We start from the raw sequence: 8832 nt of genomic DNA on the forward strand, positions 1-8832 counted from the left end.
ACCACTGAGTCACAACCCCAGCCCCTGAATACAATTTTTAATTCAAATTAAAGGCGAGAGATTGTATTATTCTATCATAAAGGACTTCTTGCCACAAAGCCCATGGAATTAAGAAATAGAGAATATTCTAAAATGGATCTGCTGTTTGATACCTCCCAACCTCTTAATAATCTTTACTGTTTACACTGCAGCTACTTCTACTATAAAACTAATTTATGTGCAGTTAAGAATAGAATGATTCATAGAAATGTTAAGTAAAATTGTTTTGAGGATTACAATTTCTAAAAGTATGGCAAATTAAGTAAACTGAAAATTTCCCCCTTTAAAAAATTTCCAAAAAATGTTGGATAAAAGTTCTTTAAAACTCTTTATGTACATAGCTTATCTCCCAGTAGATACATCATCAGGACCCAGAGCAAAGAAGGAGCAGAGAACCAGAGCAAGTAAGAATCAGAGATGACACTGAGGGATTTGTAGTAATAAAGACCCTTGAGTGTTAATGTCCAAGCCCAGATGATTGGCGCAAGAGTGGACAAAGAGTGAAATGAAATAAAGCCACCAAACAAACCCGTGCATGTCAGGAAACATGACATATGACAGAGGAGGCATTGCACATCAGAGGAAGAAATTAAACTCTTTCACATTTGGTGCTAAGGCAATTGGTGATGATATAGAGGAAACAGATTAAGCAGGGCACAGATGTGCATGCCTGTAATCCTAGGAACTTGGAAGGCTAAGACAAGAGGATCTCAAGTTCAAGGCCAGCCTCAACAGCTTAGTCAGAGTCTAGACATATGTGACAGAGCCAACAGGATTTAATGACATATTGAATTTAGGCTATGAAAAAGAGACAAGGAGGACGACAAGGTTCTAGAGTAACAGGGTGGATGGGATTGTCATTTGCAGAGATGGAGACATGTTGAAACAGGCTTGGGCAGAGGGAGAATGTACGAAGCTGGCATACCTGTCAGCCTTCCAGGTAGAATGTTGAAAACCAAATTTATGAAACTGAAACTCGGTGGAATACTCCTCTCTGAAGATACAGAACTGTAAATTATCAGGATGTAGTTAGTATTTAAATCCAAAACCTTGATTGGGTAACTAAAGAAGTAGGTATATCTAAAGAAGGAATTCAAGGGCTGAGCCCTGGAGCCCTCCAGCCATTGAAAGGGCAGGCAGGAAGGGAGAAACCAGGAAAAGGGCACTGAGAATGGGCAGCCAGTAAGGAACTGATGTCCTGGAAGCCAAGTGAGGAAAATGATCTGAGAAGGGAGAGTGACCCACAAATCAAATGTTACTGAGAGGCACTGATAATGTGATATTGATGGGTGATAAGGCTGCGGGTGGACCTGCAAGTATTCATATTATCCTCTAGGCTTTCTGTGTGTTTGAAATGCTCTATAATTTTTAAAATTTGTTCTAATTAGTTCTACATAACAGTAGAATGCATTTTGACACATTGCACACAAATGGAGCACAACTTCTCCTTCCTCTGGCTGTACATGGTGCTGAGTCACACTGGTAGTATGATCATACATGTATATAGGGTAAAAATTATCAGTCTCATTCTACCGTCCTTCCCATCCCCACACTCTCTCTTCTCTCATTGCCCTCTGCACAACCCAGAGTTCCTTCATTTTTTCCCCTCCTCCCGCCCCCACTATGGATCAGCATCTGCTTATCAGAAAAAAAACAAAAAACATTTGGCCTTTGGTTTTTTGGGATTGACTTATTTTCACTTAACATGATATCCTCTAGTTCCATCCATTTACCTGCAAATGCCATGATTTCATTCTTCTTTAAGGCTGAGTAATATGTACCACATTTTCATATACACATTTGTGTATATGTACCACATTTTCTTTATCCATTCATCTGTTGAAGGGCACCTACGCTGGTTCCATAGATTAGCTATTGTGAATTGAGCTGCTATAAACATTGATGTGGCTGCATCACTGTAATATGCTGATTTTAAGTTCTTTGGGTGTAAACCCGGGAGTGAGTAGGTAGGTCAAAATGGTGGTTCCATTCCAAATTTTCTGAGGAATCTCCATACTGCTTTCCATAGTGTTTATGCCAATTTGCAGTTTAAATCACAATAAAATTAAAGAAACAGAGAAAAAGACAAAAATTTTAAGGTGATTTTAAAAATGATGTGACTTTGGTGTATTTTACCTCTACTCTCAAAATGAGATTCCACTTTCCTGGTGCATATGTAGAAGTGGTGAAATGAACTAATGTGAGGTTCGAGTCATGTCTGGAAGGAAGTTTGTTGAGCATTTCGCATTGTGCCCCCATGATGAAGATAAAGACAACAAGCACCTTGAGGGCAAAATTTTTTTTTTTCCAAATTACCCTTAGGTAGCAGATGCCTGGTCCAGGGGGATCACTGGGCAAATTCTCATGAAAGGAACAAACTGATGAATGAAGGAGAATCTGAGAGGTTGGGTCTTGCATAAGGTCCACTCACTACATAGCATTCAGGTTATCTGATGAGGACTTTCTCAGTCCATTCAGGCTGCTCTAACAAAATGCCATAGACTGTGGCATATGAACAACTTGGGAAGCCCAGGATGGAGGTGTCTGCAGACCCAGTGTCTGGCCAGGGCCTGTTTCATGGTTTCCTGGTTCCTAGCTGGTGTCTTTTCACTGTGTCTTCACATGACAAAAGGGACAAGACAGCCCTCTGGGGACTCTTTTATGAGGGCACTAATCCCATTCACGAAGACTTGGAGAATGGGAACTTGACCATCCTGGGCATCAGTGGACTCTTGATAAGAAGAGTTTAGAAGTGAGGTTAAAAATAAATAAAATAACGACGTCTGAGAAAGAGAGCCATCAGAGATGGGAGATGGCATAGATACTGACCACTCTGCAATGTCCCATAGCAGGAACAATAATAATTGTGTTTCCTCTGCTAGTTAAAGAAGGTTAAAAATACTTGGCATGAGATTCTTTATCTTTGTCCTGTTAGTTGCTTTAACATTATAAAGTTTGGTTTAAAAGTTGCTGTGAACATCAAAAGGGATAAATGGGGGTAGAAAGGGAATGAAGCTCAGTGATGTATTTGCCTAGCAAGCATGAGGCTCTGGGTTCAATTCCCAGCAAACACACACACACACACACACACACAGAAAAGGAAAGGAAAAAAAAAAGTGACCAAAAATCCCATGAGATCACCTATAGGTCATGAGTTACATATAAGTAAGGTCATCTCTGAAAATTAACAAAAATGATCCAAGGGCTGGGATTGTGGCTCAGCAGTAGAGTGCCCGTCTAGCACGGGTGGGACCCGGGTTCCATCCTCAGGACCACATAAAAATAAAGGCATTGTGTTGTGTCCATCTACACCTAAAATAAATAAATAAATAAATTTTAAAAAAAGATCCAAGATGCTTCTAATCTATCCATGTATCTACCTACCTCTCTTTCCATCTCCTAAGCACCAGTTTATTCCCTTCCTAGGACAGTCCCTCTTTTAGCAACCCATTTCCAGATAAAAAAAATTTTTAAGGGCACAATATTACTTTGGACCATCATTTTATTTCCATTATTATACTGCCCATGCTAGGCTTTCAATACACATTTTATTAAATAAATTAATGGAGAAAATTTTCTAAGAAATGTGTTTCAGAATATCAGCTCAGTTAGGATGCTTTCTATAACAAATAGAAAATACAATACAAATTAGTTTTTGAGGGAAGAAAACAATGGAATGATCTTATCACTGGATCTGGTTTCAAGTGAGGTTTGATCTAGGGCTCACATAAGGACCTGATTCTTAATCTTCATTCCTCAACTGTACTCCCTCAGTGTAGAATCTGTTTTCAGGGAGGTTTTGTTTATTATTCAATGTTTGGTGTGAGAAGCAGAAAGTACTGTATGATAAGCAGAAAGATGAAGTAGGAAATTAACACTTCCGTAGTTGTTGGAAGGATTGATCAGAATGGAAACCAGGAGACTTACCTTCCACTGTGGCTGTGATCCCAAACACAGGACCCTTCCATTGCCAGTGCGGGTTTCTCTGCTGCCACCATAGATGTCCAACACCCTTAGAACACTAACAAGGGTATGAGGAGTTCAGCTTTTACAAAAGCCCCCGAGTGTCAGAGCTTACTCGTCAGTTTATCCTGCCACAGAAGGATAGCTTTATTCTCCTTTCCATCTCCCAAAACTTACATTGCTGTTCATCCATCATTGGCAGATCCCAACTTATATCCAAAACTTTAACTCCACAGAAATATGGAAATAATTGCTTAAACTTCCATACATTATAATTCAGGAGATGAAGAGACATTGAAGGGGATGAGAATAGAAACTTAAAAATTTAATAATATCTGGTACAGTACACCCCTTCTAACAATAACCTTTCAATCAATTACAAAATTGCCTCTCTGATGAATACAACCATTTTCTCCTTTGAATGAAAACATGCCCACCCCATCCCTTAAATCTTTATACCCATTACTGTGTTGTTCCTTCATCTTCTATTTTAGTCACAATCCATCTTAAGACATTCTAAATTAAAGACTATCTTATAAAATTAGCCATCAACAATAAATATTATATAAAATGAAACAGAGAAGCAAAAGAAATTCATTAACATATATAAAAACAAAGGAGAAAACTTGCATAGCTTTTCTGATTCTTTATTCTCTGCTCATAAGACCATAGTTGGTGTTTATAGCTTCCTGTTCCATGTTCCTTTTGCCCTCAGAGAACTTCCCTACTGATAGAGTGATATTAAGCTTCAATCCTCAAGGGTCTGAACCCATAGCAGTCCCACCTGTGATGGACAGGGGTAGTTTCCATTAACATTTATCACTAAATATGGAATTACCATGAGGAAGCCCTCAGTTGAAGACATACACTTCTACTGTGGCTCTCTCATCTCTCTCAGCTGTGGCTGTTAGTTCAGGGAAGAAACCTGACGAGGGGTGATGGGAAATGAAGAAAAGGGCCAGGTGGGCAGCCAGACTCTAATGGAGTTTGACCCAGAGCTAGCTCAGCATTTTATTATATAGGTTTCATCATCAAAAGGTTATTTGTGGGAAAGTTTCAGCGAAGCAGGCAAATTGAAGGACACAGAACTGATGAGACATTAGGGTCATCTTGTTATGCTTCTCTGTCCCTGGGAGTTGGTGCCTGATAACTGCTGCATGCCTTTGCACAGAAACTCATCGGGTCGGCATCAACATAGCAACTGGTCCTTCTTGACCTGCACTTTGCACAGGCAGTTCGAGTGCAAACATGGCTACGAAAGAATCAGAAAGACCATGATTGAAATCATTGCTCTCCGCACACTTCCTTGACCCCCTTGTGTAGCTGCAACACTATATGCCCTTGGTAAATGGTATCAATCATCCCTCCAGTTCAGCATCCCACCACCCCTTATTTTCTTGAAGAATGACGGCATGAGAAACCTGCAATGTCTGAATACATTTCAAGTTCTCCTTCAAGGAACTATGTGTCCCCTGGTGGATGAGAGCTCAAGGACATGGAAGCAGAGGCACACATTTTTCACTTTGTGATTTGGTGTAATTGTGGTAGATAATCTTCTACTTCTATTGTTTCCTGGGGCCATGCATCCTAGCCAGGAAGGAGCAGCAAGTAGGTTTAGAGTATGTATTGCACCTGAAGGACAAAATACCTCCAACTTGCTAAGGGTTGTCTCCTACCTTGAGCTGTAACTGCGTCTTCAACACTCCATACCACTCTCCTATAAGGCTAGCTGCACTGGGGCAACAGAGCTCATAAAAAAACCATTGAATCCCATAGTAGTCAGTATACAGCCTCACTGCTTTTTTTTTTTTTTAAAAAAGGTCTCCTTAGTGAGAGATACTATGAAGGTGAACAAGGCATTAACAATGTCCACAAAGATGTGCTGGCACAGACATGGCTGGAAGGAAAAGCAAACTGAATAAATGTTTACTCCAAAGAATAAGGGGAATAATGTTTTACTCCAAAGAGGAAAAATTCCCTGCCCCCTCCATAATGAGAAGGCCCTGGTGTAACCAGTCTGCCACCAAATAGTTGGCTGGTCTCCCTTGGAGTGGGGAGTATTGCGATCCACACTGAGGGCTCAGTGTAGGTCTTTGCATATGGTGTTCAGAAGCCACAGTAGCTTTGATGAGAAGTCCGTCTTGACAAACTCACATTTCTGCTGCTGGTTAAGAGCCCCAGAGAGGCTGGGGCTGTAGCTCAGTGGTAGAGTGCCTGCTTCGCACATGTGAGGCACTGGGATGGATCCTCAGCACCACATAAAAATAAGTAAAGATATTGTGTCCATCTACAATTAAAAATATAAAGAAGAATAGTTTTGTTTTTTTTTTTTAAGAGCCTGGGAGTAGCTGGGGGGAAGACAGAAAAGTCTTGCTTACCTCCTTCCAAAAGCTTGCTTAGCCGAGGGTGCCTTTGGTGAACATTCACACACACACACACACACACAAAACAAAACAAAACAAAACAAAACAACATACTCATACTTCGTCCAATTCCAAGATGTTTCACCCTCATCATTTTCCCCAGACCCCCTTTTCACCAGCCCTCTGATTTCATTCCTTCCAAATCTCTGAACATCACCTAAACGGCTAGCCATGGATCTGTACAAGCTACCAGAGGAAGGATGTTTGAATCTTCTTGGAGGACAAGGTTAGGGAGTGAGTGCTCAGGTTGAGCATTAACCCACTCTAATATTCTTGACTTCCTGAGTATTTCTGGTTTCTTTATTTGAATAACTTGGCATTACAATTTCTTTTAATGTGGGCTACCATTAAGTCTGGTTGCAGTAAACCAACTTGAGCAAACTCTTAAAACCATCTCCAGTACTGGAGCTAGCACATTGACTTCCTTCATGTTGTCTTTTCCTGGTTTTCTAATAAAAATTAAATAATAAATAATAAAAATTAGTGAAATTATTCTGTTGAATAAACTGTCTCTTTTCCAATAGATCTTTTCCTTATCCTTTTGGGTCATGGTAGCGTTTGATTCTAGTTCTAGGAGTGAAGACAGAGCTGGGGTGGTGCATTTGAAGAGTCAGCACCTCCTTACAAAGTGACTACCATGGATTCTTCAAACCAGGCTGTGCCAGCCTGATCACTATGCTGGAAGGCCTGCAGAGACTACACATTGTGGGAGGGCCATACTACTAGGATTCATTCAATCTACTCAAATTCCCAGGGCGTCATTCTTTCCCAATACATACACTTCATGTTCACTCAAGAGACTAGATGAGGCTCCACATTAAATTAATATTGTAATTCTGCTACCTGCAGCAATAGACTCTGCATCTGATTTTTGCGACATTAGTTCTGGATCTATACGAAATAGGAGGTTCTTCTGGAAAAGTCACAATAGCTTGTATCCTGTGATCATGCTTGAGATTATGATTTTTATTTCTTAAAGTTCCCTTGGGGGAAGTGCTGAGGAGTGATATTGCCCAAAATATATTGTTATATTGTGGGCATGTATGAATATGTAACAATAAATCCCATTGTAATGTATAACTATAATGCACCAATAAAAAACACGGAAAGAAAAAAAGTTATCTTGGGCAGTTCAGGGCCTCAGAATATCAGAAAACTTGTCCCTGCTGCTGCCAGTGCTGTTGTCACACCCATCACACACAAGCTGATGAACAGACTCTTTTTTTGAGAGCTTCTTTTTTTGACATCTTGAAATGCTACAGAAAGATGGCTCTCTCTCTCATCTACCTTCTTTTTTTAATATTTATTTTTAGTTATAACAATATCTTTATTTTATTTTTATATGGTGCTAAGGATTGAACCCAGAGCCTTATGCATGGTAGCATTCTACCTCTGAGACACAACCAAAGCCCTCTCTCCTCTACCCTCTAAACCTCCCACTAGAACTTCACATTTAGGGAGCTTAAACATTGCTAAGACCTAAGCCATAAGAAAAGTGCAGATTTCAGTTGCTGATACCCTGTAACACAGAGGCAAGTGGATGGACAGCACAGTATTTAATGTGCATTTGAGACCTATCTTGGGATCTCCCTGTCTCTTCCCAGCTAAGACACTGAGTGCAGACTCCTGGTTCTAATTCTAGCTCTCCTTCTTACTGGCTGACTTCTCTGTGCCTCAGACACATTTCCTCAACTGTTCAATGGGAGTAGTAAGGGCACTCAGCTTGCGGTCCTGGTGTGAAGATATGTGCACCAGTGTTTGACACAAGGTAAATCCTCAACACCCTTTAAGCAGTGTCAAGGAGCGAGTGTGACTCAAGAAAGTCACAGTCTATAGTATGGACAAGGAAGAGGGATACTTCGATGGCTACAGGCCTGAACTTGAACTGAATCCTGGCTTTGCCACCTACCAGAGTTAGGACCCGGAGTGAGTTACTCAATTTCTCCCATTGTAAATTGGATCCCTTACTATCCACCTCCCTGGCCCCATCTCAAAGGTTGGTTTTATAAAGAGTAAACAGGGCATCCATCCCAGAGCCCAGGGAGCGCCTAGCACGCCACGGGCTCTGCAGCACCTGGGGCCAGGAATCTGCCCGAAGCCCGGGAGGGGTGCGGGGCGCCACAGGAGCAGACCCTGGTGCCAAGCCCGCCCCACGACGCTCCGCGCACGCTCGGGACCGAGGTCAGTGGTCAGACCCCCCGCAGCCGCTGTGCGCTTGTGCGAGGGCTGACAGCGCTGAAGGCGGAGTCCTCCTGGGAAAAAGAAACCGATAGTCGATGGCCGGGAAACGGGCCGGCTGCGTCTGACTGCGGCGGCGCGGGGCAGCGCGCCGGCGGGCAGGCCGAGGTCCAGTCGGGGCGCGGGTACGGAGCCCGGGGACCCGGCAGGCGGCGTGGACGGCCGTCGG

General features: G+C 41.9%; 1 protein-coding gene and 1 long non-coding RNA gene across 5 annotated transcripts in view; one reads left to right on the forward strand and one right to left on the reverse strand.

The window, feature by feature from the left end:
- Positions 1-4978: 4978 nt before the first annotated feature.
- LOC107137356 overlaps positions 4979-8832 on the reverse strand; it is a 5954-nt gene continuing 2100 nt past the window's right edge. Inside the window, exon 2 of the long non-coding RNA XR_007348126.1 lies at positions 4979-5254. This is a non-coding gene — a long non-coding RNA (uncharacterized LOC107137356). The remainder of the gene's footprint in view (positions 5255-8832) is intronic.
- Eif2ak2 (eukaryotic translation initiation factor 2 alpha kinase 2) overlaps positions 8649-8832 on the forward strand; it is a 35754-nt gene continuing 35570 nt past the window's right edge. For 2 of the 4 annotated variants that reach the window (XM_048804552.1, XM_048804554.1), the window contains exon 1: positions 8649-8788. The gene's annotated coding sequence lies outside the window, so the exon portion shown is untranslated. The remainder of the gene's footprint in view (positions 8789-8832) is intronic. The other 2 variants (XM_048804551.1, XM_015479767.2) reach the window with 2 other exon arrangements.

Source organism: Marmota marmota, unplaced genomic scaffold, assembly GCF_001458135.2.
Source record: "Marmota marmota marmota unplaced genomic scaffold, marMar, whole genome shotgun sequence".
NCBI classification, from domain to species: domain Eukaryota; kingdom Metazoa; phylum Chordata; class Mammalia; order Rodentia; family Sciuridae; genus Marmota; species Marmota marmota.